We start from the raw sequence: 9460 nt of genomic DNA on the forward strand, positions 1-9460 counted from the left end.
AAATGTCATGATAGTGTACACATTCTGTCAAATATGAGGAAATAATATGCGCTCTTTCCAATATACTTCATCTGTCGATGTCACCTGCTTGCTTTGAGTTTTTTCTTTCTTTTTACAATTTAATATCATTACAGTTAACTGTCAAAATATATAACAGGCTACTTCCTGAATGAGACAGAAGACCACTCAAAATGATGGGCTAAGTTTTGTATATAAAAAACCTCAACATGGTAATAAGTGTACGTGGCAGAAAGTTTTTCAGTTTTATCCAACATAATAGAAAGTAAAGTGATGTGAGCTGTTTGAAAGCAAAAAAGCATATATTACTCAAATATGTTCATGTAGTATGCACAATTCCTGGTAGGCTTTAATGTAAGTAAATTTATACTTTTATTTATATACCACTGACATTTCTGACCGGATTATTATTGTAAACACCAGCATTTATTCCAAATATGCCTCCACGAAATGCTTAATTTTCCATAAATATGGCTGAAGTGTAAATATTTCATTGCACAATTTTCTTGTATAAAACTGATGTGCTTAATACTTTGTAGAAAATGTTTTAATCAATGGCCAAATATCACTAAACCTTAGGGATATGGCATACTTTGAGAAGATAGTCAACTATTTTCTGTTTCGGATCACCTACAATACTCAAATACTCCAATAAGTGTTGCATATTCTTTAACAATACTTCATATCTTTCTGTGCCACATAGAGGTAAAACACAGTGTTTTTCCTCACAGTAATGCCACAAATTATTCCCCACTTCTTTTGAGAACCTTGGAGATGTGCTACATCTTTTATTACTGCTGATATGAGTTTCCTATATTGCCCAAAAATAACACAATATATTCTTATAAAATTACTACAAGGCTGCATGATTTCTGGTCAGCGGTTATTTTCCGAATCAATACAAAAAGATTTATTCACTTCAACATCCACCCGCTCTGGAAGTATCACTGGCTTCTACGACCTTTAACTGGAGTCCATAACGAGTCACCAACTTTTAGGTTACCTGCAGTGGTAGCCCATTAACTCCCACAGAACAAGAATTTCGAGCAGGCATAACTGCTACCGAAAAATCCCGACGTTTGACAGTTACCTTTCTGACACCAACTTTCTTTTGTGCTGAAAATAGTGAATAGAGGGAGTGCACGAAAAAGTAGTACAGAGTTCTATGAACAGATGGTGCGCGGTCTCTCAGTTATTTCCATGATCAAAAGCAGGGGTCTCCATGAAGTCATAAAGGCCATGATCTACCTAGTGGGATTAAGGCACCCTAGCACTCCATGATCACCTTAATGTGAAGGAAAGATGAAATCGCAAAAATCTAAGGTTGTGGGAATAGCTAGCACTGAAATGAACTAGGATTTTTATTTAATTACATAATTTTGATTGGTGGATGTACCTGACCGAAATTCTGGCGAATTTCACCGACAAAAAAGTATGTCACTGCACATTCTTCTCGAAAGCGTCCTGCAAAGTTAACGAAATCTCAAAATCATTGTTAGCAACACTATTACTGCAAGACGTAACAGACGTAGAGTATGTCAACGCATTGTTATTTCAAGTGGCGCAACAATAAGTTGAGTTATGTAGTCTTGTAGCGAGTAGCAGAGCCAGAGCATATATTTGATGGTTCTGTTGCGTGATTGTGTCTATGTTGTGAGTGTCTCACGAGTTTTTTAGTGGTTTATGCGCTGTACTAGTAGGTGAGACAACGAAGTGTGGGACAATTCAAAGTTTGAATTCGAACACAGTGTAATTGGGAGTATTTAATTTAGTAATTAAAGTACTTTAAAAATAAATTCATTGCATTTTGTTTAGGCAGACTACTCCCTAGTTTTATTAGTATTACATAGCACAATTTTATTTTCAGGTTACAACCTTTTGTGAAGTTCTGTACAAATATGGAAAAGAAACGAAAGGTTGACAGTGACAGTAGAATTTTTAAAGAGCAGCGGGGATGTCAATATTTCGTGGAGGAGTCAAGCAACAAACCAATGTGTATTATTTGCAATTAATCAATATCACTCTTCAAAGAATACAATATAAAACGTTATTATGAGACTAAGCACTCTCAGAATTACTCCAAGTTTACAGGATGCGAACGATTAGAAATGTATGAGTCTCTGAAACGCCAGCTAAAAGCCCAGCAGTTGCTGTTTAAGAATGTAAATGCTGAACAACATGCAGCAACTCGTGCTAGTTTTCGTGTGGCTCATTTAGTAGCAAAACAGTGAAGCCATTTACCTACGGTGAATTAATTAAGAACTGCATTACTGCAACAGCAGAAGAGATGTGTCCAGAAAAAAGTTAATGTATTTAAAAACATAAGTTTGTCGGCAAACACTGTGGCTCGAAGAATAGATGACATTGCACAAAATATATCAGCACAACTGCGTGACAAAAATCAAGACTTAGACTGGTTCTCTTGGGCAGTATCTGATACATCTGTTGACTCTCCCACAGCCTAAGTACTACTTTTTATTCGAGGGATTGACAAAAATTATGAAGTGTATGAAGAGCTCCATGATGTTCACAGTATTCATGGGACGACCACTGGCAAAGATATTTTTAAAGGAGTTGAAAGGGCAGTTCAGAAAAACAATCTTCATTGGACGAAATTAAAATGTATTGCAACTGATGGCGGCAAAAACATGTGTGGGAAAAATAAAGGTGTTGTTGCTCTCCTTTCTAAGGCCATAGAAAATGACGGTGTCTCAAAACCATTAGTAGTGCATTGTATTATTCACCAACAGTCTTTGTGTGGAAAACATTTACATATGTCAGAAGTTTTAAAGCCAGTTATTCCATCTGTTAATTATATCAGATCCCATGCACTCAGTCATCGCCAGTTCCACAAGTTTCTTGAAGATATTGAGGAAAGCGACTTGCCATATGATACTGCAGTCCGCTGGCTTAGCTGCGGTGAAGTTCTGACCCGTTTTTTTGAACTCCGAACCGTAATTGAAATTTTTTTGAATGAAAGGAATCGCCCTATGGCTGAGTTATGGAACAGTGAGTGGTTATGGAAGCTAGCATTTTATACAGACTTAACTAAACATATGAATGACCTTAATTTAAAATTGCAAGGCGAAAACCAGCTTCTGACTGATTTATACACACATGTTAAGTTATTCGACAAAAGATTGCATTGTTTCAATATGAGTTGAACAACGTATGCTTCACGCATTTTAATACAAGCCAAACATTCAGTCGGCAAACTGAGATTACATTTCCTCTAACTTTCGGAACTGAAGCTTTGGGCGCTTTAAAAATTAATTTTGAATCACGTTTTTCAGATATCGATGCAAATTCAAACGATATCAAGATATTCCCAAATCCCTTTGACGTCGATATAGAAGCGTTACCCGCAGAACTTCAGTCTGAAATTATTGATTTGCAATGAAGCGACTTTTTTTAAAGAAAAACATTCAAAGTCAACATTACTGGAATTTTATAAGTGTCTTCCATCCACACAGCTTCCAAATTTACGTAAATTTGCCTGTGGCTTTTTTTCCACTTTTGGCACTACTTATTTGTGTGAAGAAACTTTCTCCAAAATGAAATATGCAAAAAGTATTTACAGATCAAAATTAAGTGATGAGCACCTGAAGTCGCTAACGATTATCTGTACCAGTAAACTTGATCAACGACTGTAGGTAATTATGAAAGGAAAGTTACAGCTACATAAAAGTCACTAATTATCACTAAGATGTTAAATTTCTTTACGTGAATACTCTGTGACTTTTCGAGATATAAATTAATTACAGTTATTTTTACATGTCAGTTACACCTAAAATATCCAATATCATTATGTACACCAGGTATTGTATTTTCTTTAAATTGCCTTTAAATAAAAACATTTTATACGATTTACTTGCTATGTGTATTTTACAACGTAATCTAAAGAAAGTGAAACCTCGCTTAAGAAGCATCTTCCATAATGATTGATTACTAAGGCTAATCGCTGAAGTGGCGTCCATTTGAAAGACTTGCACCAGAATTGTGGGTAGAATAAAATGCAAAGAATTTTTTTATTTAAAATGTTTTCGACAAACTAGTCTGTTAACCGTTCTTTTTTTTTTCAGTATCGCATGGAAATGGTTTGTCTGTTTATTGTAGATAGCCACAAGTTTAACCATGACCTTCCGCTTTGTAACGATAGAGCTTCGACAATGTCGCAGTGTATTGGTCGCAATAGGCCTCGAAACTCAATTGTTGGCAGTATAGGTACCACCTCAAATATTTGGCGGACCGGACACCGAGGATGTCCGGGCAGTTACCGCGGGCCGGTTTGCCAGACCTCCCAGGCCGTAGTTTGGAGACCCCTGACCTAAAGAACGCCTTCCACATGGTCTACCACTCTCCTTTGTGGCCATATCTCAGATAATGCGAAAGCACAGTGCGAGATTTGGTAAACAGATGGCGCGAGGCATGGTTGGCAGTTATCAGTGATAGTTCCATCCACAAACAATGGCAGTTCGCGCATGTCAAGACAAGGATGGGGAATGCATTGTTGAAGATTGGGAACAGTGTACATACTGCAAATTATGTCTCGCGCTTATTTATGCAGAATTTATCGCTTCCCACCACTATCAGTGACAATTCGCAGCAAATGGAATCGAAATTCCCTAAACAACTCCCTATGATCACGTTTAATGCTCGCATTAGCTATGGTATTCACAGCAGAGTGCTCAGAACATACTGAGCGATCATTGGCTGTCGATGTATACGAGACATACGCGCGCAGAACAAACCGAAACTCAGAATGAGATATTCACTCTGCAGCGGAGTGTGCGCTGATATGGAACTCCCTGGCAGATTAAAACTGTGTGCCGGACTGAGACTGTGAAGTTTAGAAGCTAGGAGACAAGGTACTGGGCAACATTGAATCTCTGAGGGCGGGTCATGAGTTGCGCTTGGGTAGCTCAGTTGGCGCCGCCATGGTAGCTCAGCGTGTTCGGTCTAAGGGTTAGCTACTATCTGTAACAAAAAACTTGAGTAAATTGCTCACCGAACAACCTGAACGGGTGTCCCGGGACGTCCGCCCCGAACATAAGTTGGCAGAACACTTGCCTGCAAAAGGCAAAGGTCCCGAGTTCGAGTCTCGGTCCAGCATACAGTTATCTGCCAGGAAGTTTCAGGCCATCGTTCATGACTTCAACTACAGTGTCAGATGAGCAGTTGAATATGTGAAAACAAAAATAAAATTCTGGTCCATCCGGCTTTCTTTTGTTATGATCTTTCTTCTGCAGTATCTTAAAAATCTGATACTTGGTATTTGCAGTGACACTAATTTATCACACAGCAGAAGCTACAAATCTTTCAAACACTGAACAAGAACTCAAAGTAAAATAATCTCGCTTCTGCAACGTGCAAGCAACCACAAGGGTTCACGAGTGGAAATTGGCCATTACAGATGGAAATCCTAATGAAATACTCATATACGAAAATGTCGGCCTGCTTTCATTACGCATTTGTACATTATCTCACACTTACATTCTTTAGTTTTGATGAGGTAATCAGAAATAAACGAAGACAATGATTTTGATTTCTTTATGCACAACGTTGACTTTAGGCAATGACTGCATCGTTGGCATTACTTCCAACAGATATTTTCCAACAGAATTTCTTATACCAAGTGAGCTGATGGAAGGTGGTGGGTGCTCACTGTAAAAACCAAATATCAGATTTTTAAGATACTGCAAAAGAAAGCTCATGAAACAAAACCAGACAGTATGGACCACAATTTTATTTTTGTTTTTTGTTGATGCGGTTTTCAATTCACATATTCAATGTAGATATTTTTACTCGTTTGATAATACGCTCTTGCTGTAAAAGTTGTTACCGTTTGACAGTTGGAGCGACACTAGCGCTCTAAGCGGTGAGAATGGAGAACGTCAGATGCTCCGTAAGCATAACTTTTGTTTTGCGTCATTTTCCTACGTGATTTATAACATATTTTGATAATTTTTTGCCTCCATTACTTTGTGTAATATCAGAAGATATAGATGTTTCTGGAAATAATTCAAAGATAAGCGCAAGTAGCGATGAAAATGAAGAATGCAGTGGCAAGCTACAACACATTCGTGAAGAAACACTTGTGATGTTGGATAGAACTGTAGTTAACCAAATTGATATCAAAAGAATATAAACACACAGATTCATATGTAAGAAGCACAGACCTCTACATGCAAAAGGGATCGACACCCCATTTGTTGTTCCACAGGCCTACTGTGTTTTAGTCATTGTCGCCTGTTGCCACAAATAAGTCCTTCACCTTTAAATTACTCAAAGTGGGACAAGCAACTGTCAAACAGTGGGAGAAATATGTTGTGCGAGTACACTCCAAGTCCTCTGCCACATAACTCTGTATGTTCGCACTGATGGAGACATTCTGACAAAACCTGTATGCCTAGGTGCTGCAATATAATAAATTCAGAGCAAACATTTTATTTTCGTCTTTCTGTCTTACAGTACGTTTGTCCTTCAATGGCATGCTAATGTGGCTTAACAACAAGTCAAGGGCATATTTTTTAAACATGGGGATCTTATAGTCCTGATAATTTGTTTGTCATTCCTCACTCGATTCTTCTGGTACAGTCTGCTGCTGTCTGTACTTAAAATGATAGGCACTTTCCTTGTTCCATAATAGTCTAGTGATATCTACATTCTGAAACTTCACACCCTTTTGCAAGACAGAAATAACTGCACTTAATCTAACCACTCATCATCAAAGCAGGTCTGTGTTGACGATTCTTGTGAATCTGGGACTGCCATATGGAAATTTGAACTTCCTGCTTCTGTGTCATAGGAGTGTTTTACAGCTGTAGTCGATCGTCGAACCTTTGTGGCACTTTCCTCTTCAGCGTCAGTTGAGGTGGCTTATTTTGGATGTCAAACAGTGCAAGTTTATTATTGTCTGCATTCATGAACTGGTTTTGTTCTAAGTGAAGGTAAACAGGGTCTTTTTACACAAGATCTTCTCGTTTGCTATTCACTAGCCATTTTCTGTACCTAAAACTAAACACTGATCATTACTACACATGTAGTTTGCAAGCGAATACTGTCATTACAGTTTAGTAACATCCTGGTATATATCTCTCAGGAAACCTATATCTCTCAGGAAACCTAAAAAAAGACATGTGGGATCTGCTTCTTGTTGTTGCTGCAGGCGCTCCCGTTTTTAAAAAGCATTATACAAGCCAAAATAAATAATTACAATGTCTTTCGTGGGTTTTACTTCCGTGCCGCTTGGCGCGCTGGGCAACAAAATCGAGGCCAAGTGTCGCGACTGTACTGTTAGACTGTGGTCGTACCAGAAAAACTGAAATTCATACTAATTACGAATTTTTTCCGACTTGTGTTTGACTAGTATAGCTGTGATACTAAGAACTTTGACGTCGGAAAATATGGCGGATCATGGGCAGGTCTTAGTATAGGGATAGTTGTGGAGGGGGAGATTGGGCGGTCTTTCTCTGGATCTGTCGCTTAAATTTACGTCTCCCCTACGAGGATTTGCTTCACGACGTAATCTGAAAGGCCGAAAGCCTGATTGCACAGCCTGTAAGCAGCTCTATTGATGTTAAGCGCCAGTCACCTGTTGATCAATGCCTTTAAATACAGACCTGTCCACAGTTGTCATTTTAAAACGTCAATATAGGTTGCTGAAAGAAGTTTCCGTCATGAGAATTAATAAAAACGAAGTTCGAATGCGAATAATCACGATTATGGTGGCATACTTATCCGTAGTGTAGTCACAGTTAGGGATTAGTGTTTTATGGTATGATTGAAGATTTAAGTGATTATGAATTATTACTTGAATGACAGAGTGATTTGTAGCATAACACATAACATTACGCCTTCAGCGCACTGTGTCTCAATGGTTTTTTTTAACATGTTAAGTGCTACTTACAATTGTAACTACCACTCAGACGCATCCATAACAACAGGAACAAATGCGGCAAAACAGAGCAAATATCGAGTAAAAACTATGTAGTGGAACGCCCCCTTGATTTTTGCTATTTGTTTACACAATATACAGCGACACACGTCGGATGCTCGCTCACTGTCTATGATTTCGGGCATGATCCTGTAGTTTTTATTACGAAAAATGCGTTAAATATGGGGAAGTACATTTAAATATGACGCAAACAAGATATTGGGCAATGCCATACGTCTATTACCACAACCTTTATTTCACATTCGCAGAGTTTTACAACTGTCAGCAAAATTATCAGCTTTCAACCTAATGTAGACCTCAAACTAATCTACAAATATGCTTGCTACTCCAACCTAGGTTTTTTAGGTGGGGGGAGGGCAGAATGTGCTCTTGTCCAATCTGTGTAACCAATGTTTTCATCCCTGTTCTCTACACAAACAGCTATAGTACATGCCCATCACATCTTCCATTGTGTAGTTTCTCAAAACCCAGCTTATTTTTATATGGCATTTTGATAAACAGAGCTGACTGATGAATTGTTAACAGATCTCGACCATACTCAGATCTCCAAATTGTACGACTGTTATAGAAGCAAGTCACTGATTATCAAAGTGGATTAGGTACAGTTAAATGTGGAACAAAATATTTGGTATAAATTCCGAAGTTTTAAGCTAGTTTCAACCAATATTTTTGTACCAGTACAAATCATTTCCTTTACCCTTCCACTTGCAAATAGTGAGGGGAAAAAAGGCTATGTATATGCCTCCATAGGAACCCTAATTTTTCATATCTTTGTGGTCCTTAGGCAAAATCTACAGACCAATGACCTCAGCAGTTTTGTCCCATTGGAACTTACCACAAATTACCAATTTTCCTACCACAAAATTGGTGGTGGTAGAACTGTCCTGCAATCAATTTCAAATGCTGTTTCTTGGAATTTTCTCAATAGTGTTCCACGAAAAGAACTTCCTTCCCTCCAAGGATTCTCGTATGAGTTCGCCAAGCACCTTTGTAATACTTGCCTGTTGTCTGAACCTACTGGTAACGTATCTAGCAGCCCACCTCTGAATTGCTTCAAAGTGTTCATTTAATCTGACCTGGTGGGGATCTCAAACACTTGAGCAATAGTCATGAATGGGTCACACTACCATTCTACAAGTGTGGTCTAACTGACTTTTTCCTTATTCCCAATCTTCCAAACCATACCCATCTTCCCAGAGGAAGGAACTAATAGTCCTCAAAGCTAGAAATAGTTTTTTTATTCAAGTGCTGTTTTTCTCTCAGTCATCATACAAAGCATTTCATAATTTTACAAAGAGTGCTTTCAGCCCTAGATAAAACACTAACGTGAAAATTCTGTTTAATACAAATCTTAGTGTTAACCTGCAGATGCATCCTTGGGTCAAAATATAATGCTTAATTACAGTTGATTATAGAAGGTCAAGATAATAAAATAATCTTGTGCTTCGCAGTTTTGTAACATCTTGGGATTTCCAGTTCTCTTCT

Source organism: Schistocerca serialis, chromosome 10 (genome assembly GCF_023864345.2).
Source record: "Schistocerca serialis cubense isolate TAMUIC-IGC-003099 chromosome 10, iqSchSeri2.2, whole genome shotgun sequence".
NCBI classification, from domain to species: Eukaryota; Metazoa; Arthropoda; class Insecta; order Orthoptera; family Acrididae; genus Schistocerca; species Schistocerca serialis.